Here is a 23,127-nt window from a genome sequence, read left to right on the forward strand (position 1 = left end):
GGGGTTGGGGTCAGACAGGTTTGGCGGGCAGGAGTGGGGTGGGGGCGAATGGGGGCGGGGTTGGACTGGGTTGGGGTCAGACGGGAGGCGCGGGCCGGGGCGGAGTTGGTGCGGATGGGGGCGGGCAGGGGCTCGCGCCTGGTATGCTGCTGCCTCATCTCCTGAACGGGGAGCAGATGCAACAGACAACTCTGAGCCCCATGGGAAAGGCATTGAATCGATTAACCAAATAATCAATTATCCGAACGAAATAGTGCCCACCCATCTCGTTCTGACAATCGAGGTTCCTCTGTGTAAGGTGAATAGCTCAGGTCTTTTCCGCAGAGTAGGGGAATCTAAAACTAGAGGATATAGGTTTAAGGGGGGAGGAGAAAGAGATAAAATGGATTTCAGCGTTAAATATTTCACATAGATGGTGATGCATATATATAACAAGCTGCCAGAGGATGTGGTAGAGGTGTGTACAACATTTAAAAGGCATTTGGACAGATAGGAAAGGTTTAGAAGGAAATAGGCCTAATGCAGGCAAATGGGCCTAGTGCAATTTGGGAAACCTGTTCAGCATGGATGAGTTGCGCTAAAGGGCGTCCAAGCTGTATGACTCTATGACTCTGCAACTCTATGATTCATTCATTTTATGGCATTAGTTGACAACATAGCCTGGGAAATGTAAACAACTTTGTGTATTTTTTCCTAAAAAATGGCTTCCCTTTCCTAAGCTGCATGAATATCCTATCAATCAAAGCAGTCTAGGAATAAACTTTCTCTATAAGTGAACTATCAGAATCACTTTATATCACACTCTAGATTCAAAATAATGTTTCTTCAGTTTTGAATACATAGGAGCAGATTTTTCAACAAGAAATGCACTTCAAAGTACCTTTGCAGCATAGAGTGATATAATTAATCACTGCAGAAATAACACTGTAATGAAGTTGCTTCCACTATTATCTTTTTGGTCATAACACATAATTTGCTCTCACTTTTTTCTGGAGTCTGTCTCCTCAAGGACTGTGCGGTACTCATTCTCACCGACAACTGTCATGAACAGAAGGATGTGACCAAGACATGAGGGTTTGATTTATAAGGAAAGGCTGGATAGGCTGCAACATTTTTTCCCTGGAGTATAGGAGGCCAAGGAGGCATGGATCAGTTGGGCCAAGGGGCTTGTTTCTGTGTTGTTTGATTCTATGACTCTATAACTCATATAATTAGGGTCTAAATGGAGCAACTCCAGCCAACAATGTACTTTTGGAAGTAGCATTTTAAAGTCACCATAATCTGACTGGATCACAACACTACTCTCTCATTTGAGAGAGAGATGACTGGTGGTGGTTTAACCTAAGGGTCACCGTGCCTGAGGTGAAGAGAGATTTTAAGGAGAGTCATGGCAACCTCCGCCTGTGTAGGAGTTGAACCCACTGTGTTGGCATCACTATGCATAATAAACCAGCTGTCCAGCCAACTGAACTAACCGACACCCTCCACTAGAGGTGGCATCATAATAATTGAGAAAGGATCAAAGGAAAGATACCAGGTCTCTTGTGCATCAGAGTGAAGGTCTTACTACTGATATTGATCTTCTGCAATAACCTGGAATAGATAATTAAAACAATAAAAACTGGAGATGCTGAAAATCAGAAACCAAAACAGAACTTGCTGGAAAAGCTCAGCAGGTCTGTCAGCATCTGTGAAGAGAAATCAGAGTTAACATTTCAGGTTTAGCGACCACTCCTTCAATTCTGAAGAAGGGTTACTGGGCCGAAAACTTTAACCCTGAGTTTTCACAGATGCTGACAGACCTGCTGAGCTTTTCCAGCAATTTCTGTTTTGGTTTTGGAGATAGGTGATGTTACTTTGAAGGAACTGACAACTGCACAACTGCTGAGTGATTAGATTAGATTCCATTAGATTCCCTACAGATTAGATTCACTATAGTATGGAAACAGGCCCTTCGGCCCAACAAGTCCACATCAACAAGTGGAGAGGACATTTGAAGTTAGACATTAGATCAAAAAGTTGGGAATATGCAATTCAGAAAGTACTCACTAAAAAGTTGAATCTTTAAGCCAGAAAGCCAAAGGGTTAAGTAGAATCAGAAGGTAAGGCTGCACTGGCACAGATTCAGTTGGAAAGGAAGACATAATTTTAAACTATAATTTCAATGAGTAGAAGAGAAAATAACATTCCACAGACAGAAAAAAGAAACCGCATTTAAGAAGCTTAATCTAGAATTGAAAAAGAGAAGAGAAACAGAAAAGCAAAAAGAGAATTGCAAAGAGAAGAAAGAGGCGCAGAAGAGAGAAAGGGAGCAAAAATGGGAATACCTGCTTAAAAGCCTAGAACTGAAAAGAAGGATGCCCTTGACTCTGATGGAAATTTCAGATTAGGAAGAACCTGACTCCAACCCAAGGCCAAGGGAGGAGTCCTTCTGAACCTTCAGGAAGAGGAAACAAAAGCATTTTTTTTATTTCTTATGGACAGAAAATAAATGAGGCAGCCAAAAGAAAGGTGGATAATGCTCATACAAAGTATACTTTGCATACATTGTATTGACAAAAATACAATTTTTGGTATGTATGAGTCAGTTCCTGAAATTATAGGAAGAACCTCTGGGATTACATATATGTACCGTGAAAGGTGAAACAAATTAACTTTGATCATCGGATGCAGGTACTTAAGGTAGAGGGCATGTGTGAGACCCTTAGGGAAATAATTCTTGGAATAGCAATTAGAAAAATTTAAAATAAAATTTCCTCTGTTAGTAAGAGCACACAACGAGGAAGAAAAAGTTCCAGTAGCCAAACTGGCAGCTGAGATAGTTGATCATTACAGCAGCTCCACAAGCCCAAACCCTTTGTCCATCATCCCCACAAATCTGAGAAGGATAAAAGATGGGAGAGTGGAAGGAAGCAAATAGATGAGAAGTTGGGAATGCTTAGGATCTCTGTCTCAAGCCAGAAAGGAAGATTCGGAGAGTGGAACTGATGTTTGAAAGCTGAAGTATTCCCATTGCCACGAGGCAGGACACATTGTACAAATTGCTGGAAGTCATGGGGTAAACTCATGGGGCTTATAAGATACGTAGGAGCAATGTAGAGAAAGTGGTCCTGACCGAGAGTACGACAGACTGAGCTGGAGCCCTGACTGCAGCAGTGATTGCAGGAAAGTTGAACAAAATACCTGAGAGCTGCAAAACATGCTTGGGAAGACGGGAAAAATATCTCCTTCTCCTTCAAGCCAGGCAGGTAAACCTTGAGTTATACATGAGGACACAGGAGCTACCAAAACTCTTTTGCTGGTGAAAGGCATCACTTTTCCACTAGATAATGGATTGACTGTCAAGGACTTAGTTAACAATATTAGCAAGGAGTATATAAAGTTAAAAATCACACAACACCAGGTGGTCGTGAAGGAGCGGCGCTCCGAAAGCTAGTGCTTCCAATTAAATCTGTTGGACTATAACCTGGTGTTGCCAACACCGGCATCTCCAAATCATGGCAAAGAGTATAAACTCAGAGCTCGGTATTGGTCAATCTCAATGTGTGACCAAAATCCACCAACAGCGTTGTAAGGGTTGTCCATAGTTTGCCTGTAGACAGGATTGATGTAGAAACACAGAAAATAAAAATAGATGCAGGAGGAAGCTATTCAGCACCTTGATCATTCAATATGTTAATGTAATTTCAATATCCCACGCCCGCTTTCTCTCCAAACCCCTTGATCCTTTTAGCTGCAAAAGCCACATCTAGCTCCCTTTTGAATATATCCAATGAACTGGCCCCAACAGCTTCCTGTGGTAGGGAATTCCACAGGTTCACACCTCTCTGAGTAAAGAAATTCTTCCTCATCTCAGTTCTGACTGACTTACCCCTTATTCTCAGACTTTGACCCACTTCTGTGGAATGATTTGGCTGGACAGAAAGTCATAGGTTCTTCAAGCTAAATATGGTCAAGCAAATTGAAAAGATTCAAGGAGGTTTTCCTTCATATGCAATGGCTTCAACCATAATTAAACAAGTTTCATCTTCAGAAGTCAAATTGCCACCACAGACCAATATTTTCCTGTCAAAACTTTCTTTGAGATTTGCCTAATCCAGAGGAGAAGTTAAACAATTCTCCAAGCAAGCTCAACCAGAGATGGTGCAAAGAAATAGAGTCCAGTTTTCATAGGAGGCAGAAGCACAAGGCCTTGCCAGCCTGGCCCCAGGTCATCACCTGAGGCAGTGCCATCTCAGGATGAGAAAGAATGGTTCATGACCTTCTCTGCTCTGCCAGAGTAAATGCCACACTGCTCTCTGCTACATCGCACTCATTCCATCTCTGCCAACACACCCATCTCCCACCACGGCTCACTCATTCTCTTTATTACCTCCATGCCCCCCATCACTCCCTCTGACATCTCACACCACTATCCCTGCATGCCCTCTGTGCTGCTGCCTCAGTCCTCCTGAAGATCTCACCGTCTTTGTGCCAGCCGTGCCACCCACTGATATCTCACTTGTTTCCTCACACTGCCATTACAGGAGAAGACAAGTCATAATCGAACAGGTACATATAGTAGGTGAAAGGGAGCATTAGGCACCTCAACCTCAATGAGGAGTGAACCCTGGCCCTCACAGGATAAGACCACGACTGCTCCTGAGGGGCCGTAGAGAAATCCATGCCTGCCAACCATGTAAATACCACTCTACACGCCATTGCCCCTCTCCCATTGGACATGCTGTCAGACTGATTCATGGTGCACCACCTCCAACCATTGGTGGCGATGCCTTCTTTCTGCTGCGTTTTGCAGGGGCCACCAACATATTTATGGAAAAGGACCATCCTGGAACCCTGAATATGGCATTGTGGAGCTCTCAGAGGACATATCGGCAAGGCTGCCCCCTGCAATCACCACCAGTTCAGGTACTGCTGACACCTCAATGGGAATGTTAGACACAGAGAATGTGGGAGCACAATCCAGTGAGCACCTCACAGTGACAGCTCCACTGCTGACTGAGGAAGACACAGCCCAGGCCGGTGGCTCTTAGGGACTGCTGGAGATCAGGCTCCTGTTCAGGCCCAGGCATGAGAGGAGCCTGTAGTGTTGACAACAGGGACTTCATCCAAAATATAAACTGAGTCAAACAGCATTGGCACACAAGGATCCAGGATACAGTGATGCTGAATGCCAGAAGCTGTATTAGTGCAATGAATCATGAGACATCTGACTGCTACCTTTCGAAGTTCGAGATAAGAAGGGTCAACTTGTCACTTGGCAAGTTTGGTCCACCCAGGCACAAGTCCCCCTAGGATCACTGCACCAAATCTCCTGCATCAATGGGCTCCATTACAGAGCAGGCTCCTGCCATCCAGCTGCAGAACTAGGGACTACATTGAGACACAGTCAGGGAGGAGACAGAGAGGAGGAAGAAAGCTTATTGTAGATACTTTGGTGGCATAGGTGACAATAGAGTTATAGAGTTATACAGCACAAAAACAGGCCATTTGGCCCACCATGTCTATGCTAACCAATAATACCAAACTACACTAACCTCCATTACGTGTACTAGGTCCATAGCCTGGAATGAACTGGCATTTTAAGTGCTCATCCAGATGTTTCTGAAATATTGTGTGAGTACATGCCTCCACCACCCTCTCAGGCAGCGCATTCCATATTTCTCCCACCCTCTGGATGAATGTCTTTTCCTCTAAACTCCTCACCTTAATCTTGTGCCAGCCTGAACATGACTTTCAGGTTATGTGCGTGATACGTGTACAGGATATATGTATTTGTATATTTGTGCTTTAATCATACGTTTTGTTGTTAGTTGCTCTGTGTAACTCGGAATGCATTTTATTCCATCCAGCATCACTTTATAGCTATAGATGAAGCTCCATGATATTGATAGCGGTCACTGAAAGCAGGGGATCTGGAAGCAGGGGATCAACGGGTATGGGGTCATGCTGACACCTTTGGCCCTCCTTGTTCAATATCTCTAATGATTGTCTCCATCTGTGTTCAAAGGTGTAGCTGTCAATGACTAATCCAGAAGCAGCCATTCCAGGGAGGTACAACACACAGTGAGAATCAATGCTGTAGGGTGGCCAGGGAGTAAGCAGCTTATGCACCTGCGCTCTGCTCAATGTATGGTCCTGGGACTCTTGTTCTTTCCCTTTAAAAGCCCTGTGATTTGTGACTGCTCTCATATACGTCAAGACAGTTACCCTGCCCACTCTGAGTGTGGTCACAGACATCTTCTTCCATAACTGTGCACTTTCCAGTTGCATCACTATAGAAGGTCAGTGAGAGTGCTCCTTTACCAGTAACTTCCAGCCTCAGCCTTAATGTGCCAGTTAGGCCCCAAACATCACATTCTCTTCCTCATGGGCTATCCCATGAACCCAACTGGCTCCACAGGTAGGCAGATGCTAAGTGAGCAAGCGTAAAATGATCACATGGGCAGCCCCAAGGTGAAACCTGCTCTAAACTGTGACCTGGTGCCTGATATGTATTTTAAATGTTCTGGCTGCAGTCTTTGAATGTTGCTTAGCAATATCCCCTGCAGTGTAAAGCTGTGCTTCCAGAACAGGGTTAGCGATTTTCGAGAAGATTTGCAGTTCAGGTTGATGATGAGCATGTAAGTTAGCTCACTGAGCTTGAAGGTTTGTTTTCAGACGTTTCATCATCCTGACTAGGTAACTTCTTCAATGAGACTCTCCGGTGAAACGCTGGTGGTATGACCCGCCTCACTATTTAAAGGTCTTGGTTTCTTAAGGTGGGTGATGTCATTTGCGGTTATTTTTTTTCAAGGGGAGGTAGATAGGACCTAAGTCAATGTGTTTATTGATGGAGTTCTGATTAGACTGCCATGCCTCTAAGAATTCTCATGAGTGTCTTTGTTTCGCCTGGCCTAGGATGTGTGTCTGGTCCCAGTCAAAGTGGTGTTCTTCTTTGTGATCATGCCAGTGCGGTTGTGAGGAGTTGTCAAGTGCAGCATGGCAATGCTCATGGAGAGAGGACGCTTGGGGCAGGTGCCCATGGATTATGCCCTAGGTTATAGTTTGGTGCTAGGCAAGATTGAGATCAATTAGAGTTATTGGCACATTGAATCCTCCAGGTACCTACCCTGGTTTCCATGATGAGTTTTCCTGTCGTGTAGCTTGTTTGGCAAGATATGAGTCTGAATATTAATGAGATGAGTTAGGTCATTAGCCAGGTGTTTAATGAGCAATAATCCCTTAATTGACAACTCACCGCTGCCGAGCGAGAATCTTACCACACTGCCGGTCAAAACATAACAGATGGAATGAGATATTCCCGACTTCACATTGGACCTCATTGGATTTCTCACCCAACTGTGCACCTCTCCATAGGCCTCATCTCTGTGAGTTTGATAAGTCTCTGCTCACAGATCATCGGAACAACTGTTCATCTACCGATACCAAAGCTTGCAATAGCCTGCACTACAAAGGTTGCAAGTCCTTTACATAGAACAACTTCAAGTGCGGCAGGTACCTCCAAGTTCAAAGGCAATGGTCTTCCTAATCTGTCCAACCACGCAGCAGGGAAACCGCCACACATCCTAACAGAGCACTTTGTCAATGGGCAGACTCAGTTGTCTAAGAGCTAGCATGTGAGGGCATGGACAGCCAGGCAGCCAGGAAGCCTCTGGCTTTTAGCTATGCCTTAAGTGCAGCTACATGACCAGGAAGCTTCTTGTTTAAAGACATGAGTTCATACAGAGGGCATGGCAGGAAACTTGTGTTTGGAGCAATGAAGAGACTATATAAAGTCTTCAAGGATGTGGATGTATCACTGTACAATATGGTGCAACATCACCCTGCAGCAAAAGCCAGCAGCCTGTGTAGCAAACAGAGAGCATGGACTTGAAGAGAATGGCCATGTTTGGAAATTCAAGGACAAATGTGCTTCGTGGGGTAAGGGTGTACTGCAGTCAGTCCAGACCTTAGGCCATTTCAACTCCATGGAGTTGAACACAGGCTGATGCCACAAGATAAGGCTTTTGGATATTCACACTGTTTCATTACAGAGCATGGGCCATAGTTAAGCCAGGAAGACAGGCAGAAGCAGTCAAATCCTTGCTTGTTTGTCCATTGAAGTGCTGTTGCACAGTCAGTCTAGGAGAAAGGCCACAGCCAGTCAGGACTGTACTGCCCAGTCCTGACTGGTAGTGCCTTTTCTCCTCAACTGAGTGTGCAACAGCACTTCAATGGGCCACTGTCAGTCAGGGGTGGGGCATCACGCTTTTTAAGGGCCAGTCCATGGTGTCATTGAGACTGCAAGCTGCACATGTCATCATTTCACTGGGTTTCTAAAGGAATGGTTACAGTGATAGGAGGCTCTGGCGGACAATTGGGTGGGTTCTGATTCTGTATTGGAGGGGACTGCACTGTGTTGAAGGCAGAAGGTGTCAAGGTAGGCCATGGTTACTCTGGCCTTGATATGGGGAGGGTGCAGGACCAACAGGTCATTCGCTCAGGGGGTATGGAGGGAACTTAAAAGTAATGTAAAGACGTTCAACTGGAATGAGGGAAGGAAGAAGGATCATTGGTGTCACTGGGTTGACAACCAAAGAGGTGACATTTTGATGGCAAAATGTCAGTCCCCAGGCAGAGTCTGCAAGTCACTGAGGCAATCACTAAGTTGAAATGAACTGCTTGCAAAGTGGGCAGAATAAGTGTAATTTTTTCAAAACGGATGAGTGCAGCATGAGAATTGTCATGTGTAGCATGTAGCCCTTCAAAGGAATCATTGCATTTGTTGTTATCCAAATAAGTAAATAACGTTAGCCGTCTGCGTTTTCTGCATCAACTTATTTTTAACCTTGCAAAAATAATTCAATTCAGACATGCAAAACTGAGGGTTCATTAGATATGCATTGTGCCTGCTAATTGTTATCATGTGACCAAGAGCTAATGCCAAGGGAGATGAAAGATATCCCCAAACATTGTCTCACACCTCTGCCACGAAGGAGTGGGTGATAATCCTGTCCTACTAGACTTCAATATTACACATGATCAATACTCAATATAAGAAGGCTGATATTTTCAGGCATAGGTGGGCACCGCAAGTTGTGGAGTGCATTATTTCCCCCCTCCAACTCTATTTTGATTTAATCCCTGCCCTCCCCTTCACTGTTCGATCACGCAACATTGCCCTTTGATGGGAAGGGCACTGCTTGTCACTGGCCACTTGGGTGTTTCCTTACTTCATGGTGGTGAAAATTAAATAAAGTTTTGTATACCTGTTAAGAAGAAAAAAAATAAGAAGGCTGTTGCCATGACAGCCACACCTTCTCAAATGGCCAATGGCCACAATCCGAAGGATCTGCAGCTGCCACATCCTGACAAACGACAGTAAATCAGCTATGGCTTTACGACTCAGGTAGAATGGAGGGAGTGGGCGCTGTACTTCAGGAAGGATCTCCTGGCAGCTTCGAGAAGGAGAAGGAGTAGGACAGCATCCTCCAATGAGGAGTGAACTTCTGATGTGTAACCAGATCTACAGACGTTGGTGGGGCTATCTTCAAATGACTGAGAGCAAATGCCGAGGGAAATGAAGGATATCGCCAAACATTGTCTCACACCTCTGCCAACTACCAGATGAGAGCTTGCACTCAGAAGGACTGGGTGACAATTCTGTCCTGCTAGACTTCAACATTACAGCTGCCATTAATTTCACTACCGGTAAATTGTTTCAGAGAGCAACTGATGATCTCGGTGGTATTTTTAATGTCTCCACTTCTCGGTGCATCTGGGACGTCACTGCTGCAAAGTTCACCAGAGCTGACCCTTTCATTTCTTTCCCCCATGACGTGGTCAGTCAGGCAGTGAAGGGAAGAGGATTCTCAGCTGTGACTCGCTTCCCACAGGGTCAGGTTACAATTGCTTATGCCCGTGTAACTAGGAGAGTATCCTATCACCAACCTGCAGTGTTCCTGATCAGAAAGGATTTTGCTCCCTTAATGGTCAATTGGTTTTTGACCATAACACCTGGATTTTGTAGGTCTGTGATGAATATTGAAGGAGCAATGACTTTGATATACTGGAGCACTGACAGATACCAGTCTCTCCAAGGTCATTGGCCCATACAGGAGAGTTATTGGAATACAAAACCTCTCCAAATCTGGCCCAAGACCCCTTTACAAAATCCTGTAACTGCTGATAAAGTAAGCTATAACACTACCTTCCTTTAGGGAAGGAAACTACCATCCTTACCTGGTCTGGCCTACATGTGACTTCATACCCACAGCAATGTGGTTGACTTTTCACTTCCCTCAGGACAATTAGGGATGGATAGTTAATGCTGGCTTAGCCAGAGGTGCCCACATCCCATGAATGAATAAAAAAAAACCAGTTCAACAGGCTCACTGAAGATAAAGTTCTGATGCTTGGATAAGTCAGGCAGAGCTGTGCGGTCCGACACATGGTTGTTCAAATAGCGATCAGCCAGTTGTGCATGAAATACAAGATTGACAAGAATTCTCTGATGATGAGTGTGAGGATGAGGATCCTGTTATCAGACATGAGGAGATTCAGAGAGCGAAAGACAAGGAATGGTCTGGCCCCAAGAGGCCAGGGAGAACCTATAGCCGCTCACTTCCAGATTGAGGTGCTCAGTGGAGAATTTCTATCAACTAATTGCAATGTCATTTGCAGATGGATCTTACAATGGCTCACTTGGTGGTCTGGTTCATTAAAGTGATAACCAGGGTGAGATTTCTCTAATCCATTTAGATTCCAGATGGGATACCCCAAAAATGATAACTTCCTAGGTGAGGAGGAACGAACTGACTCCCCTTCTTTATTCACTCACCCACTTGGTTGGTTGCAACAGAGTCAACTTAAAAGGATCCTTTCCTTTCCTGATACCTTTCCCCCGGATCCAAATCAGCTTCTGTTTTTAAAGGTGTCAATTTAACCAGGCTGTCCTCAATTAACACAAAGAGTGAGTCTATTTCTTACTAAATCTGAGAAGAACATATTGCAACACACACTTAAAAAATTAAATGTCAAAAAGCTTGTACTCATATGCTTTCCAGCTGCACATATCATAGCAGCACAGTTGGAATGAGGTCCTGAGTTTTTCAGATATTAATTGTTGCAATAGCACTAAGGACAGCAGAGTGAGCTGATACTTGAACACCCGCAGAATTTGAGGGACAGTTCTGCATTAGATGGGAAGACCACAGGCTAGCAGCCTGCTTTATTTTACAAGATCTTCCAAACCTACACTTCAAATTTATCTGCAGCAAGGGTGAGGGGACGGAGCATAACATTTACTCCATAGAGTAAGTTTGAGCAATAGATAAACCAAGGAAAGGTCAAACAATGTTGCAAAGGTGTAAGTGAATGTTATTTATAATAGTGTGGATATGGAGTCAAGCAAGCATCTATAATAATTGCAAGGCTGTGAAAAATGTGGTTTAGTTTGAGATGGTTACTGCCTAAGGGGATAGAATTAATGATAAATGTGCAAACTGACAGAGTTTGTGGTTGGGCAAAGGTGATAGCTTTGAACTTCTCCATACTGAGCTAGAGAAAATTGCAGCTCAGCCAAGGCTAGCAGATTGAATTTGACAAGACAGAGTTTGTGTTTTTTGTGTTTAGGGGTTGTTATTACCATACACATTGAAACAGATGCCCATGTCAAGGAACAATGGTCAGAGAGATGTACAGCAGGGAAACAGACTATTCAGTCCACATCGTCCATGCTGACCAGATATCCAAACCCAATCTAGTCCCACCTGACAGCACGCAGCCCATATCCCTCCAAACCCCTCCTATTCATATACCCATTCAGATGCCTTTTAAATGTGGCATTTGTACCAGCCTCCACCACTTCCTCTGGCAGTCCATTCCACACACATACCACCCTCTGTGTGAAAAAGTTGCCCCTTAGGTCTCTTTTATATCTTTCCCCTCTCACCCTAAACCTATGCCCTCTAGTTCTGAATTGCCCGACCCCGGGGAAAAGACCTTGTCTATTTACCCTATCCATGCCCCTCATAATTTTGTAAACATCTATAAGGTCACCCCTCAGCCTCCGATGCTCCATGGAAAACAGCCGCAGCCTATTTAACCTCTCCTTATAACTCAAATCCTCTAACCCTGGCAATATCCTTGTAAATCTTTTCTGAACCCTTCCAATAGGAAGACCAGAATTGCATGCAATATTCCAACAGTGGCCTAACCAATGTCCTGTACTGCCGCAACATGACCTCCCAACTCCTGTACTCAATACTCTGACCAATAAAGGAAAGCATACCAATCGCCTTCTTCACTATCCTATCTAGTGGCGACTTCACTTTCAAGGAACTATGAACCTGCACTCCAAGGTCTCTTTGTTCAGAAACACTCCCTTGGACCTTACCATTAAGTGTATAAGTCCTGCTAAGATTTGCTTTCCCAAAATGCAGCACCTCACATTTATCTAAATAAAATTCCATCTGCCACTCCTCAGCCCATTGGCCCATCTGATCAAGATCCAGTTGTAATCCGAGGTAACCTTCTTCATTGTTCACTACATCTCCAATTTTGGTGTCATCTGCAAACTTACTAACTATACCTCTTATGCTCACATTCAAATCATTTATATAAATGACCAAAAGTAGTGGACCTAGCACTGATCCTTGTGGCATTCCATTGGTCACAGGCCTCCAGTCTGAAAAACAACCCTCCACCACCACTCTCTGTCTTCTACCTTTCAGCTAGTTCTGTATCCAAATGGCTAGTTCTCCCTGTATTCCATGAAATCTAACCTTGTTAACCAGTATCTCATGGGGAATCTTGTTGAATGTCTTACTGAAGTCCATATAGATCATGTCTACTGCTCTGTCCTCATCAATCCTCTTTGTTACTTCTTCAAAAAGCTCAGGCAAGTTCGTGAGACAGGATTTCCTACGCACAAAGCCATGTTGACTATCCCTAATCAGTCCTTGCCTTTCCAAATACATGCACATCCTGTCCCTCAGGATTCCCTCCAACAACTTGCCCACGACCCATGTCAGGCTCACTGGTCTATAGTTCCCTGGCTTGTCCTTACCACCTTTCTCAAAAAGCGGCACCATGTGAATAAGAAAGAAGAAGCAGCCAAAGGGCAGATCCTTGGTTGACTAGGGAGTTAACAGCATGAGCTCAAGAAGATAAGATGCTGCCACTGATACTGATTATCATCAGACACTGGTGAACCAAGTATGAAATTTTTGAAATTAGATTCCCTACAGTGTGGAAACAGGCCTTTTTGACCCAACTAGACCACACCGACCCTCCAAAGAGTAACCCACCCAGACCCATTCCCCCTAACTAATGCACCTAACTCTATGGGCAATTTAACATGACCAATTCACCTAACCTGCACATCTTTGAACTGTAGGAGGAAACTGGAGCAACCCGGAGGAAACCCACACAGACATGGGGAGAATGTGCAACCTCCAAACAGACAGTCACCCGAGGCTGGAATTGAAGCTGGGACCCTGGTATTTTGAGGCAGCAGTGCTAAGCACTGAACTGAGGAATTTGAAGGGACCCTGTGACTAACCATGTTAAAGGCTGCACAGAGGTTAAGATGACAAGGATGTGCCATGACCTCACAGATTTTATTTTAATTTAATGAGCCCAAAGACAAATTTTCTTAATATGCTAAGCCATTCTGTTAAGGTGCATCATCACTGTGCACTGAATTGAAATCCTAGCCGGTTTGAGTGTGAATGAATTTAATCATCAACAAGCATCTTTCTACACTCGATTGAAATTCTTGGATTGCAGGTGTTTCTATGATATTACATTTATACATCTTGAAACACCATCTAATTTTTTTTTGTCCTTTATGATTAATAGTTGATCCCTTCAACTGACAGGATAGCCATATATGCAGCTAAGAAATTCAGAGCCTTCAGTTAGAAGGAAAAGCTGGTAGTTTACTCTGCTACTAAGAGTGAGTTTCAAAGACAGGGCAGAGGGCCATAAAGTGGGACTGGTTTACATTTGGTCACATGTTCAATGGCTTAACTTCACTTCTGGATTTTATCAGAGGTGGAAACCAAGGAGAGTAGACATCTGACATCAAATCAGTAGGACACCAATTAAGATATTTGAAAGAACAATAACTCCAATTTTAAGGTGCACTTCATGTTTTATCAATGCCTTTCAGAATCAGAATCTTACCTCCTGTTAAAAGTGTCAGATGACTCTCTCGGGACGTCATCACTGATTTCTGAACCTTTCTCAAACACAAGCCAAGATCCATGAGGGTTGGTGGACCCCCCGCAACAGCAGTGACCCTAAAGTTCACTATGGCTTTCAATCTTTATTCATCTGGATCTTTCCAGGGATTCACTCAAGGCGACTGACTGTGTGGAGTTTGCACGTTCTCCCCGTGTCTGCGTGGGTTTCCTCCGGGTGCTCCGGTTTCCTCCCACAGTCCAAAGATGTGCAGGGTCAGGTGAATTGGCCATGCTAAATTGCCCGTAGTGTTAGGTAAGGGGTAAATGTAGGGGTATGGGTGGGTTTCGCTTCGGCGGCTCGGTGTGGACTTGTTGGGCCGAAGGGCCTGTTTCCACACTGTAATCTAATCTAATCTAATACATGTATATGATCTCCCAGGCTCAAACACATCAGTGAATTGACCAGTGCCATGAGTAACAGGATTGGTGGTTACATGCAATACTGCACTGATCTTGAAAGTCAAGCTAAGAAATGAATTGTACCCTTGATTGCTTGGTAGCCCATGTGACAAGACACCATTGACTGCATACACGTGGCTCTCAAACAAACTAAAAAACAGGAAATAATCAACTGGAAGGAATTCCGATCCATTAATATCTAATTGGTCTGTGATTACAGACCCTACAGCTATTTGCATTATAATCTGTGAAGCAACTAAACTCATAGATATTTTAATATTGCTGGTGCTACAGGTCTTCTGCTCCCTCCCACTTCATCCCATGTGCCTTTAGTGATGTTTACTAGAAGGCTAGAGTTATTGTTGAAGCCATTATTATTAATGCCTATATGGTGCCCATGTACTGGAGTGGTGAAGATGGCAATGTTAAATTTAAGAGCATTACACAGGTGACCGGCTTCTGAAGGAGTGATTGAGGAGTCTAGCCTGATTCAGTGGAATCCTGCAATATGCCCCAGCAGTAGTTTCAGTATTGTGGTGGCCTGTTAAGTTCTGTACTGCGGAATGGGAAGGCATTCAATAATGAGGACCTCACTAATCGTGGTTGCTCTCCACTGCTGAGGATGCAGAGGAGCCAGTTGACCAGCCAATACATTATGAGGGATTCCTTGGACCACCAGCAGTCCACATTGAGAAGGGAAGCATGTGTCCATGAGCACCAAAAGCAGCTAGGGCTTCTCTTTAATTCTCTTATGCGTGCTCCAACTCTGTGCCTGGATCTGTGAAGGCAGCAGGCTGCTGAGCTTGATGCTGCAAAGCTTGGGATGCCCATAGAGGCAGTCTTGTGGCAGCCTGAAGCTTCTGGGTTCTAAGCATGCTGAGGGTACCCTGCATGGCTGGAGATCTCCACTCTATCATTGTGATTTCTTGTGACAGAGGGGTCATTGGCAGAGAGGTCTGAAAATCCACTGTCCATGCCAGGACCATCCCAAGAGGAGCTTGCTCCACTTGTTTAGCCCACAGTGACAAGGCTGAGGAAATGCTGTATTCCGCTGTTTCAAGTCCAATCTGAGCAGGGCAATAAGCACCACCGAATACAATGATATTGCAGGGACCCAAGTGGCTGAGGGTTGGAGGGGTGGTCAACTTTGGATTCAAAAGGAATAAGATCTAACATCAAGGTCTCCCTCACAGTATTGCAACAATGTCTATCATACCAATATAACTTGCACCTGGTTCCTGTCATGAAGAAACTATGTCTTGTTTAAGACAAAAGCATTTTCTAATTAGACTGCCAAGTGACTTTCCTCTAATCAAGTGTGTAGATTCCTACCAGAAAAGAGGATGTTGACAGCAAATCCATCAAACAGATCTTGTAACACAATGAGTTGTGATTTAACATACAATATAGGAGCAGAATTAACAGGTTGGATGCAGGAGTAGTAGGATGACTCAAGGCACTAGCACCAGGATAACTGAGCTAGTAGGCAGGAATCTTTGTCTAGGAATGTAATTTCTAGACTGTTAATTCATTCAAGATGATGCCAGCATTGGTTGTCATGTCAACTGACAATGACCTCATTGCCAGTGTACTTGGCTGGTGCACAGGATTAGTCGCCCCAATTGGCCGGTCACTGTAGGACTACGTACGGTTGACCACTTAATGACAAGGCATTAATGGTACACAATTCTGTTGATGTCATAGCAACCTTTGATCTCAGAGCAAAATTCAGGCCAAAGATAGAATATTATGCATTTATATCGCATTTTTCATGGCCTTGGAATGTCCTAAAGTGCTGTACAATCAGAGGGACACTTTTGAAGACGGAACCACATGTTGAAACACTAAATAGCACGTTGACTAGTTACTACCATTCAAAGGTTGCAGCAGCATTCATTTTCCCACACTCACAGGCTGTCACGCATGAAGGAATATTATTACTACTCCTGATCTGCCTTGCAGTGATAACAAGGGGTTTAGAGTGTAGGTTAGTGGCATGCACCTTGCCACTAATATGTCAGTAGGAAATAATCAATCCCTAGATTCCTCGGACCCAGCACAAAACAAATTGCACTTCAACGCCATAGGCTCCAGATACTCAGTAGTTGCTTAGAGGTTGATATTGAAAATTATGTATGCTGAATATTTTGAATTGGGACGAAGGGGCAGCATAAAGGAAATTTTACCATTTTTTGGACTTGAAATGTATTTGAACGGACAGAATAAGATGTGGCATGTGTACGAAAACAGGAGAATTCTGTGTCATCCTTATAAAAAAAAGCTGTAAAGAGTAGAATCTAGTTAATTCTTCTTTGGTTAATCTTTCAGGATAGCAGGCAAAGGAAAATGAAAAGAAAACAGACACAAACAAAATACTATAATGGAGTTGTCCTCGACTTACTTAATCCAGTCCTCTCACTGATTCAGTTAAAATCTTTCAACCAATGCTGAAGAGAATGTTACTTAGATAAAGATTATTAATTTAATAACTTCCATTGATGTATGTTTTCCCTTGACATTTCACTTCATAATGGAAACTATTCAGAGCAATGTATTGAATTAGAATCAAACCAATTGCAATAAATTTTGATTTTTTTTAATGAATCAAGTCCACATAAAAATGGCAATTGCTTAAGATCTGAACTTAAATATAATGATGCTATAATGATGTTGAACTTAAATATAATGATGCTAATATATCAGGGTGTATCAATATCTGAAAAGAGAAAAAAAAACCCTGCTTAACATTACAGTTGAAGACCCTCTTTCAAATAATTTCTAAAGCTAGTGAGAACATCCAACTGACATGAAGAGAAGACCTTATGAAAAGAGAAACATACATTGCCCAATTTCAAGTTGCAAAATTCAATAGCACTAACCTCGTTAAATGTCTCTGTTATCTCAACAAAAAAATACACCAGCAAGTTAGTAAAACATAACTTTTCCTGAAAAATCCATGCCAGTTTTTGTTCATTAATTCTTTTTTTACCCAAGTAATGATTAATTTTGTACTGAGATCTTATTGCTATAAATATCCTCACCCCTGAGATTAAACTTGGTTGCTGGCCTCATCATCTTCCCTTTTTTTGAGTAAAGATATAATGTTTGGAATTTTGCAGTCCATTGGGGTTACCATTGAATTTGGGAACAATGGAAACCTATGGCCAATTCTTCCATAATTTCCACTCTCAATTCCCTTAGCATTATTGCCCATTCCACCCCCACCCTCCTCTAGCTTATCTCTCCACGCTTCGGCTCTCTGCCTTTATTCCTGATGAAGAGCTTTTGCCCGAAACGTCGATTTTGCTGCTCGTCGGATGCTGCCTGAATTGCTGTGCTCTTCCAGCACCACTGATCCAGAACACATTTTATCTCGTCCTAGTTCAACTTTGAGTATGGCAGGCTTTTCAACACATTTACCTTATCACATTTATAATTTTCATCAAGAACTGCTCAGCTTCTTTTTCTTGTCAAGACAGCAATCTTCAGCCAGATGTGTTAAGTGGATGATCGATCTTGGCCTCCTCCAACAGTCCCCAGTATTACAGATATCAATCTTCAACCAATTCAATTCACTCCATGTGTTAAAAAGAAATTATTGGAAGCACTGAATACTGCAGTCTTTGGGCCCTGACAACATTCCAGTAATAGTACTGAAGACTTCAACTCCAGAACTTGCCATTCCCTTAGCCAAGCTGCTTCAATACAGTTACAATATTGGCATCTACTTGACAATATGGAAAATTACCCAGGTATGTGCTGTACATTAAAAACAGGTCAAATCCAACTCAGCCAATTACCGCTCCATCAGCCTACTGTCAGTCATCAGTAAAGTGACAGAAAGTGACAACATTAGTGCTATCAAGCAGCTCAGCAATAACCTGCTCAGAGTCGCCCAGCTTGGGTTCCTCCAGGGCCACTCAGCTCCTGATCTCAGTACAGCCTTGGTTCAAACGTGGACAAAAGAACTCAATTCCGGAGGTGAGATGTGCCATCAAGATGCAATGGAGAAACTGGAATCAATAGGTTTTAGGGGACAAGCACTCCACTGGTTGGAGTCATATCTGGTACATTGAAAGATGGTCATGGTCGTGAAGGTCAGTCATCTCACCTCCAGGACATCACTGCAGGAGTTGCTCAGATTCCCAGGACCAACCATCTTCGGTTGCTTCTTCAATGATCTTCCTTCATCATTAGGTCAGAAGTAAGGATGTCTGCCAATGATTGGACAATGATTACCATTCACAACTCCTCAGATACTGAAGCAGTCCATATCCAAATGCAATAAGATCTGGACAATATACTGGCTTGGGCTGTTGAGCAGCAAGTAACATTCATGCTACACAAATACCAGGCAGTGGCCATCTTCACCGTGACATTCAGTGGTGTTAACATCACTGAATCCCCCATTATTAACATCCTTGGGAGACCTATTGACAAGAATCTAATGGACTTACCATGTAAACACAGTGGCTACAAGAAGAGATCAGAGATTAGGAATTGCACAGTGAGTCACTCATCTCCTGACTCCTCAAAGCCTGTCCACCATCTATAAGGGCCAGACTCTGGAGTGTGATGGAATATTCCCCACTTGCCTGGATGGGTGAAGCTCCAACAGCACTCAAGAAGCTTGAGACCATCCAGGTCAAAGCAGCCCCCACTTGGTTGGCTCCACATCTGAAAACTTGCACTCCCTCCATCACAGACACTCAGTAGCCCCAATGTGTACTATCTACAAGATGCAATGCAGAACTTCACCAAAGAGTCTTAGATAGTACCTTCCAAACCCACCCATCATAGGAGTTGGATGTCACTTGCTAGGCCGGCACTTTCATGACCTCAGGACATTTATTGCCCATTCCTATTGCCCTCTGAGCTTTTTTGTGTCAACCACATCATTGTGGATTTGGAGTCACATGTAAGCCAGTCCAGGTAAGAAAAGTAGATTTCCATCTCCAAAGCACATTTGTAAACCAGCTGGGTTTATTATGACACTTGACAGCAGTTACTAGTTTACTAGCTTTTTATTCCAGATGCTATTGAATTGAAAGCTCACCATCTGCCAAAGTGGAATTGGAGCCTCAGAGCATTAACCTGGTCTGGGTCACTATAGAGTCATAGAGTCATTGAGATATACAGCATGAAAACAGACCCTTCAGTCCAACTTAGCCATGCTGACAAGGTATCCTAAATAACTCTAGTCCCATTTGCCAGTATTTGGCCCATATCCCTTGAAACCCTTCTTATTCATATACCTATTCATATCCTAGTACAAACCTTCCCCTCTCCCCTCATGTTTTCTCATGCACATGTCAAATAGCATGATATGAATCTATTTATCTTCCACCAGCCCCTGTGATGCAGTATTTATTCATTGGAAGATTCAGCTTGATGCAATTTTGTTTTACCACATATTAGTCTGTATAACATTTACCACAGTTCTGTTGAGTCAGATATTTTTAGATTATTTTCAACACTCACTATTTACAGGGTTTTGATATCCAGACATGGACAGTCTGAATTCTGTATTTACTGATGTTACTGTGGATTTCACATCCACAACTGATTGTTTGCACTGACTCCCTGACGGAGAGAGAGTGAAGTTCAGATGAGTACGTACATACCATAATGTCACGTGTTCTGATGTTATGTAACTGTCGTTAAAATGCAAATCTGACTGGTTGGAGTCTACACCATGGCACAAGACACATAATGGTTTTGTTCTTTAGTTGCTTACCCTCGTCTGCAAGGGCTGTGTATGGCCCAACGCAAATGGTTGTGCATTAATCAACAAAACCAGATCTCCAACATCAGCATTGTTGATAGATCTTAGATACCCTTTTGAATGTTTTCTGTCTGTGCTTAAATGTGGACAAATAGATCTGGGGCCCCTCCCTTTATACTGCAGAACCAAAACCTGATTTAGAAAATGACTTGGTGAAGGATGGTGGTGAAGAGCCTTCAATTACCAAACCTTTTAACTGCAACTTTCAGCCATAAGCTTTTGGCAACCTTCTCCTTTCATCTCCCATCCCTTCTGTCCTTCATCAATCCCCTTTTTAACTTCCGGTGCTTTCACATTCTCTTTCGAAATACCCATTCTTACCCCAAATTTCACTTCCATTCAAATCCCCATGCAGAGCCTCATCCTTATACCCACCCCAACTTGTTCAACTCCATTGCTCTCTCCTCCTCCCTGGCACGGCATATTATCCCTTCGTATTCCCTGCCCTTCATTTCCAGCGTCCAACTTTTATCCACTTACTCATTCGACTGTTACCCTCCTACTGTACACCAGTTTATTCTCTTCATTCTCCAGAATGTCCCTAACAATCGTACCTTCTAAGTTCCAATCCTTACCTTTTCTCTTAACCTAGCCAACTTCTTTGTCCACTTGATCTGTTACTACCACCCCCCTTTTAGGTTGATCACCTTTTACATTAATCCCCCATTTAAGCTGGCCCCCTTTCTCACATGAGCCCTGCTTTTCTGGCTGGGTCAGAGTTGCTGTAAAACATTTGGATTGGCAAGTGGGATTGCTGCGCCTTCATCCCCAAAAGAGTCGACATTTAAGGACAAGAGGGCCATATACCAATGATACTTCTGATGAACTTCTCAACAGCCTTCAGCTACACCCCTCTAAGTGTTTGTGCCAAGAAGTGTTTTTTTTTTCTGAGGGACATGTGTTTTTGAAGAATGATAACCAGAGGTTGGAGAAGTGGTAGATCCTACCAGGTGCAAGTCCGGCTTGTGAACATAATTGTATTTCATTTCCATTCCTGGTGAACATAACAGCACCTATGAACATTACTTCAGTGTCCTGCGGTGTTCAAGATTATTTGTTGCATGCTAATCAATGCAAAAGAGATTAAATAATGCTAAAGGAAGGTATGATTTTGCAAGTGGAAACCATTTAACTGGACTGTACTAAAAGTTACCCTGGAAACTAGTATCAGATTACAAGTCAGACTCGCTGAGTGATGTATTTGCACATGACAAAAGCTACATATATAGACCCTGTTTTATGTAGGCAATAGAAATTTGTACATGTATTGCACCTTTACAATTAAAATGTTATTTTGTTTATAAGCAATAAAATCTTGTGCTTTTGTTCTACCGGTTGAAACAAAGTATTTAGACTTTGTTGTGGTCCAGTGATTGTCTCCCATATTTTTAACCTCCTTTATGTGGTTGTGACAAATATGTTTCATTTCTTTTTGTAAATCCATACACTTTAAGTGGACTATAATTAACAGAGACAGAGTTCAAAATGGGGGAATCAATTCTAAGGTTTTCCTGAGAGAAAGAATGAGAAATTGTACTGTTTATTACCTCCTTAATACCCCTTAACCACCACAAACATGGGTTAAAAAGGGACAAATAGACAGGAAGATAAAGATAAAGGCAAAATACTGTAGGTGCTGGAAATTTGAAATAATAATAGAAAGTACGAGAGAGATTCAATAGATCTGGTACCATCTGAGGAGAAAGAAATAGAGTTAATGTTTTGAATCTGGTATGAAGAAGAGTTATACTGGACTCAAAACATTAATCCTGCTTTTTTTGTCAACAGATGGGCAAGACCTGCTGAGTTTCTCCAGGACTTCCTGTTTTTTTTTTGTTTAAGATAAAGGTAATTGCAGTTTAAGGTTCCTTAGAGTTGGTAAGATATGAGGTCTTAAACCTAAGGCCAATTGTTTAACTGCTGATTTTTAACCTGCAGTAGCAAAAATGTTTGTAGATCTTGAATTCTCAGCAAAAGAATGTGTTCCATGTTGCTTTTTCTCCAGATGCTGAACTTTAGGTTGAGAGAGACAGAGAGAGAAAAGCTTTCAGGTTCTTGACTTTATCAATTCTCTTTGTGCTTTGCTGCTCAAAAGCTGCTGCCTGAAATATAATTCCTTTGCAATTTCTGATAAATGGGGTCATTATTTTTTCCTCGAACTGGATAATTTGCAGGGATAATTTACTGCACAACCACCTGATGAAGGAACAGCGCTCCGAAAGCTAGTGCTTCCAAAAAAACTTGTTGGACTATAACCTGGTGTTGTGTGATTTTTAACTTAGATTGCTGTTAAGTCTCTATTACTTAGAATGGAAATGCAGGTTTTGAATATTAATATGTGAAACCCAGAACTTCTTTCAAGTCACAGTTCCAAGATAATAGAACATAGAACATAGAAGAATACAGCGCAGTACAGGCCCTTCGGCCCTTTTGAATATTAATATGTAAAACCCAGAACTTCTTTCAAGTCACAGTTCCAAGATAATAGAACATAGAACATAGAAGAATACAGCGCAGTACAGGCCCTTCGGCCCTCAATATTGCGCCGATCCAAGCCCACCTAACCTACACTAGCCCACTATCCTCCATATGCCTATCCAATGCCCGCTTAAATGCCCATAATGAGGGAGAGTCCACCACTGCTACTGGCAGGGCATTCCATGAACTCATGACTCGCTGAGTAAAGAACCTAACCCTAACATCTGTCCTATA

This window comes from Chiloscyllium plagiosum, chromosome 1, assembly GCF_004010195.1.
Source record: "Chiloscyllium plagiosum isolate BGI_BamShark_2017 chromosome 1, ASM401019v2, whole genome shotgun sequence".
In the NCBI taxonomy this organism is placed as follows: Eukaryota; Metazoa; Chordata; class Chondrichthyes; order Orectolobiformes; family Hemiscylliidae; genus Chiloscyllium; species Chiloscyllium plagiosum.